Source organism: Tiliqua scincoides, chromosome 7 (assembly GCF_035046505.1).
Source record: "Tiliqua scincoides isolate rTilSci1 chromosome 7, rTilSci1.hap2, whole genome shotgun sequence".
Taxonomy (NCBI): Eukaryota; Metazoa; Chordata; class Lepidosauria; order Squamata; family Scincidae; genus Tiliqua; species Tiliqua scincoides.
In genome coordinates, this window is record NC_089827.1 from 16568835 (window position 1) to 16575223 (window position 6389).

The window sequence follows — 6389 nt, forward strand, 5'->3', positions numbered from 1 at the left end:
ACGAATGTACAGTGACATGTTTAATAACTCCAAATTAACGCAAGTGTGGGTTTAATTATCAGGAAGCAGAAGCATTTGGGCTGGCTTTTCACTGCTGTGTCAACTGAAGGTTGTGTTATTAACAGTGATCTTTATCTGTTACCCCAAAACATATGGTGGTCACAGATTTAGAAGCTGTTTGCCATTTGATTTGTTCGGTAAATCAGAGAACCCAGACAGATGGTACTCAACCAAGCACACCTGAACACAGGCATAAATCCTCCCTGTCACCATCAAACAGAACAAATACAAGCAAGTTGTTGATTAGTATAAGAAGTTTGAAGAATCTTTGCCAAAGAGTATGATGAATGTGAATTAATGCAGTGCGTAAACTGCACTGGCTGTCATGCTCTCTTTCATACAGCAGTTAAAGATCTTTGAGCCTTGCCCTCCTCTGCATCTGGTCACTTTAAAGAGAGAAGAAAGAAGCCCAGGTTGTAGTTTGCTGTTATGGATATAGCAACATCTATAGACCAGACTCCCCTGGGGGCTGGGGATAAGAATAGGCCCTCAGTTTGGCTGTACTTGTCGTAAGAGGCGACTAAACAGCCACCGGGTAGATGAGACTCGTCAGCCTGGGAAGGCAGCTCATCTGAGAGAAGGAAAACTCTGATCCCAAACCTCCACTGCCTTGTGGCTACATCCAGTTGTGGAAAAGGCTTCAGGAGACAACCTCGAGGCAAAATCCGGAGCCGGAGTCCCTGAGGCAGTTCATGGTTGAACACAGTCATGTTCTGGCAACTCCTGCGACGCCGCTGGAACCAACCGTATTGGCCTCTGCCTTTCCATTGGACCATTTCAGCGACGTGGAGAGGGGGGATTTGCTGCATGGGTAACAGCCTATCCTCCATACCTACTTTATCCAGGCTTTGCGCACTGGAGAGGACACTCTGTTCCAGAGCCACCATTCAGAGCGTGATACCATAGTCTTCCGAGACTGAAGGATGCCAACCTATAGACCAGATCTCAAAACATTGAAAACTACTCCGATAGTGCACCCAAACAAAATAGAGGAACCTGTGGGTAGATTCACATATCTTTGAACAACAGCCAATAGGGAAAAGAAGATTCTGGAGGAACAGACCCAACCATACAGTAGATAGCAGAACTTTTGATCAGTGGCGTAATGTGACTGGGATGTGTGTCTTCCCCCCCCCCCATGGCGATCTGGAGGTTTGCCGAGTTTTCCACTGGGGTGTTTGTGCAGTGCTTACAGCCAGTGTTCAGAGCAGCAAGCAGAGCATTGAGGGGCTACTGCCAGTGCCTCTATTTGGATCCAAATCGGGTCCATTCCAGAGGCGAGGGTGATACAATGACTGGGGGGGGGGCAGGAAGTTGTTCTTCCATCACTCCACCCTGCAACATCACTGCCTTTGTTAGCTCTGAGCTGCGCATCTGCTCCAACAAGGCTTGAAGGTGAACTGACCCCTCCCCCTGACTGGTTGAGGCTATACCCCCTCTTAAATGCTGTTCATTACGACTAGCCAACTGTGCTGTCATCTTCAGGTGACAGTTAAAGATCTGGAAGTCCTTGAGGATAAGCCTAGTGGCTCTTCAGGGGGTTCTGGCTCTGAGGGCTCTTGGTAACTTAAGCCCTGGTCTGCTGTCATAGTTCATGCCAGACATCTCTACAGTCCACTCCAGCAGATCTCAGAGATTCCAAAGACATGGGGCACCTCCCCTTCTGAATCCACTAATTGAAGCTGGGCACATGAGGCGTGTTTAATGAAGGGGTGAAGAGTAGCCCATCATAGAGACTTACTGAGATGAGAAGCCACATTGTGCTAGTTCAAACCATTAGCCATAGAGTTTTTTTTTAGCATATCTTAGCCTGGAGCAAGTCCATGGCATGCTGAAGGTTTCAAGGAAAACATCCATCTCATCAAAAGTGTTACTTTGTGATGGCTTCACCACATTAGTCAGCATTTGCAGTAGGTCAGCTGAATGCACCAAGAGCACTTAGCACTAAATAAAGCTGCAAACAATGTCAACATAGCTTATCAGTCTTTGCTCTTGGAAGTGGCCTCACTGGGGTTTGTGTCACCCGGTGGAGGAGGTCGGCGCATTACCTCCATGGTGGGCCTCCTCCCATGCATTGGAAGGGGCAACACCCCAGGTGGTGGGTGTTATGATGCACCATTGCCCCGACCCGCTGGCTTTTTTTTGGGCTATAACTTGTTATAGAATAGAGATATTTCAACGTGGTTTGTTTCACTGCATTCTGCATGAAATTACACGTTGAATGATTTATATCATGATGATATTATTCAAAAAAACCAAGATTTTAAAAATTTTGGATAGTCATGGTGTCATCCCCCCATGCACATCACCTGCTGCGGCCCACACTCCCCTAGCAATGCTACTGGCTCTTGGAGTAACAGTTACTACCCAATCCAATGGATTCCCTCCACCAGTGAAACACAGGTTGTGCCAGTGCAAGTTGTCACAAAAGCACCATAAAGGTCTTAGTGACAGCGCTTCTAGCCAGCACACTGGCAGGAAGGCCAGAGTCATCCTATGTTTGACGGCGCTCACAGAGACATCCACCGGACCAGTAAGACCAATAAAGGTGGAGGGCAATAAATAAATAAACCAATAAAAAATAAAATAGACCAATAAAGCAGAGGGAGGGAAGGGAGGTGGTGAGGGGTAGAATGGGGCAGGGAGCTGGTGGTGACATGGGCAGGGGGTGGGCAGAATTGAGCTGGGCGTGGTGAGATTGGCAGCACCAGCATGTGCCATTTTGGAGGCCTTTCCACGAGCCCAATCCGCCTACACAGATCAACATGGACTGGCATCAGCAATGTGCTTGCACAGGTTCAAATTGACACATTGCAGACGCTGGAGCTTACCCTGGGGTAAGGGAACCAATGTCCCCTTACCCTGAGGACAACTCCAGAAGCCACAATTCCCCCATGTGATACAGCCTGTGCTAGCACAGCTGCGTCACCATGTGGGAATTTAGTTAGCACTGGGCTGTTATTTTCATAGTCAAAGCATAGACCAAAGACCAGGGAAAGGTCCATGTCTATAATTGCCAGCAGATGGTGTTTTTCCAGCACAAACCCTATGTCAATTCATCACATTTAACTGAATCCCATGAAACGAAATCTCACTGTTTGCATGGTGCCCGTTTGCAAAGAAAAATAGGGGTTTTCTCAGCAGCAAGCATTGCCAAGAGATGGTAATAATGTCTGACGAACACACCGTGCAAGTTATATCACAAACACATTTGCATATCCTTTGCATTCTGTTGAGTCCCTGCAACCTGCATCTGGTAGGCCTGTGCGGAACTGTCAGCTTTCATAACTGAGATGATTCCGGTCAATTTCTTTTTCCGGTACAATGTCTGTGATCAAAACAAACAGGACATTCTCAGTTCCTGAAAGTGGACAGTGGCCATGATGACACTCATCATGTTTCCACTTGCAATATGTGCACATCATTGGCAATAACAAAAGACGGTGAAAGAAACTTGATCCCAAGTGAGTTGAAGATTTTAGAAAAGCATAGCTAAGCCTAAGCAACTGTTACCCTGCACATGCCTGATCTCGTTTGATCTCAGAAGCTAAGCAGGGTCAGGCCTGGTTAGTACTTGGATGGGAGACTGCCTGGGAATACTGGGTGCTGTAGGCTTATACCATAGTCTTTCGAGACTGAAGGTTGCCAACCAACCATAGCTGTAGTGTCGGCCAGTTTCTCCCCACCATTTGACCCTTGTACAAAGGATCTTCTTTTAGATCTTAGGCATTCACAGAAGACACTGTGGAACTGCAGTGCCCTGCAGACATTGAAAAGTGTACAACAGGCATCCTGCACAGCAAAGTCACAACCCTTCTCCACTCAATTCCTTCTTCTCATAGACTGGTAGGTGGATGAGCTGGTCAGAGCTTCAGATGTCCTGCGAACGTTTCATCTCCCTCACTCAAGCTGACCTACATGCTATGACAACCTTATGTTCTTCTTTGAACCCGATTTAACACTTCCTCAAGGAGCACCCCAGGAACCTGGCAACTCAGCATGAGCTCAGAGGGCAGCATTATTAAAAGCAAAGCTTCAGAATTGATGGACACCATTCTTGAGAAGTGAGACATCCTTTTCAATTCGGCTTTAAAAATTACCAGTATGGAACTGGCCATGTAGCAGAACTGTAGAACATGGTCGTAGTCAGGTGGTCTCTAAATTTAGGCCATTGGCATCAGGGACCTAATCTTCTCCTCTGCATCATTCAACCAGGGCAGATACTGACTGGAATCAAGACTGCTGGCTACGCCTGCCTGTGTAACTTATCCTGGGACATTCGTTAGCAAGATATCGTCTTTCTCCTTGACCAAATACAGCAGGAGGGACCTTGCTGATCCATTGGCAGTGGAGTGTGTGTGTGTGTGTGTGTGTGTGTGTGTGTGTGTGTGTGTGTGTGAGAGAGAGAGAGAGAGAGAGAGAGAGAGAGAGAGAGAGAGAACCAGCCAGAATCTGCCATAGATTTCTGTTCTTGTTGGTTCTTATAAAAGCTAAGAGAAAGAGATGTGGAGGATTTGACAGTGCAAAGGCCATCTTTTACCCATACAAATCCACTGTCATCAAGGATGATACATAATTGATCACCCTGACCACCAATATCATAATGATAGAACTGATGACACCTGCAACACACATTCAGCCCAATTGTATAGGCACTTAACATCACCAGAATGAGTATTCCAGCAACACACCAGAGTGTGTGGTCTGCCTAGCACCACAACTGACAAGCAGCCAGCTCTTTGTGCCAGTATAAAATGGACAACGACCTGTCCCAGTAAGCATGTGCAGGGGTTAGGAGAGAGGCTGGACTTGGGCAGAACAGGGAGGGGGATGGGTAGGGCATGATGGGGCAGGGACTAAGGTGGATTAGGAACAGGAATGGGGTGGTTTTCATGGTGGCAGCAGCATGCACTAAATTTGAATCCCCTTCCCAGCCTCAATCCCCCAACCCAGCTCCACACGGACTTGTGCCAGCTATAGAGCTGCTGCAGGTTCAAGTCGGTCCAGTCGCCTGGCATGGAATTATCCCATGGGGCTAATGGGGATTATCCCAAGGGAATAAATGCTCCCCAACCCCAAAGAGGCCTGAACATGCAAAAAAAAAAAAACAACCCATGTGATACAGTGGGCGCCATGTTGGCTCTGATGCATCACCATGTGGGGAGTTACGTTGGATTGGGCTGCCCATCAAATAATATTGATGCATTAGTTATTCCTGTGGATCTCTTCTGTAACTCAGATGTCACAATCCAGTTGCCTGGACACAGAATTTGTGTGCAGAGGAATTTGCATGAGCCTCAATGGAGGTCTACCAGTCCAACTTGGTATATGCAACTAATTGTATGGGTTAATGCATCATTTAGTGGACACTGATGTCCCCTGGCTGTAGCTTGCTGCTTTGGAGAATGATGTCAGTGGAGGGAGGGAAGCCAACAGCAAGAAACCCCAAAGCGGCACATGTGAGAGAGTGATTAAATTATAGAGGAAAAGGTAGGGGGTGTTTTAACAAAATCCATAGGACAGAGCCAGCCTCCTTATTTCTTGTGATCCCTTTTTTGATTACTGGGGGCTCTGGTTTGGGGAAAAAAAGGAGAATCAGGAGATGAAGCTTGTGGATTTAATTCAAGGCTTTCATGTGGAAATATTTCATTTAAAAAACAGAAAAATATTACTAATGAGCCTAGGGCAATGTATAAGCCACCATATCTTTAATATGGGCAATAACTAAAACATTAGACAAGGGTCAAAACCATCCCTGTGTTGCTACACTTTGTACCTACCGTATGTTATTGACGGTTACGTAGATTCTACTGGGACTGGATGGAGCATAGCAACTTCTAGAGCAGAGTTCTTCGACCTGTGGGTAAAGACCCCTAATGGGGTCTTGAAGCCCCATGGGGGGATGACAGAAATCTTTCAAAGCTCATACAAGAGAGGGCTTGGATCCAGTCCAATAATGGTACTGCCTTATCAAAACTGAATACTTTATATAATCCTGCACAGCCAATTTTTGCTGTCTTGCCCTGCAGCTCCTAAGGTTGGCCCTGCATGGGCTACTACTTCATTGGGTTGTCATGAAGACTCAAGAGGTAGGAGAAACAGGGTGGTTGGGGGCCAGAGTGGGTCCTGGAAGGAGGCGGGATCAGTGGTGAGTCCCCAGTCTCATTCATTCATTCATTCATTCATTCACTCATTCATTGGGGTTGTGGCATGAAAAAGGCGGAGGGCCGTTGTTCTAGAGGTTATTATTATTATTATCATCATTATCATCATTATCATCATTATTATTATTATTATTATTATTGTTGTTGTTGTTGTTGTTATTATTG

At 46.4% G+C, this 6389-nt stretch overlaps 1 pseudogene; it reads left to right on the plus strand.

The window, feature by feature from the left end:
• Positions 1 to 3556: 3556 nt before the first annotated feature.
• LOC136658009 (5S ribosomal RNA) lies at positions 3557 to 3675 on the plus strand (annotated as a pseudogene).
• The last annotated feature ends 2714 nt before the right edge of the window (positions 3676 to 6389 follow it).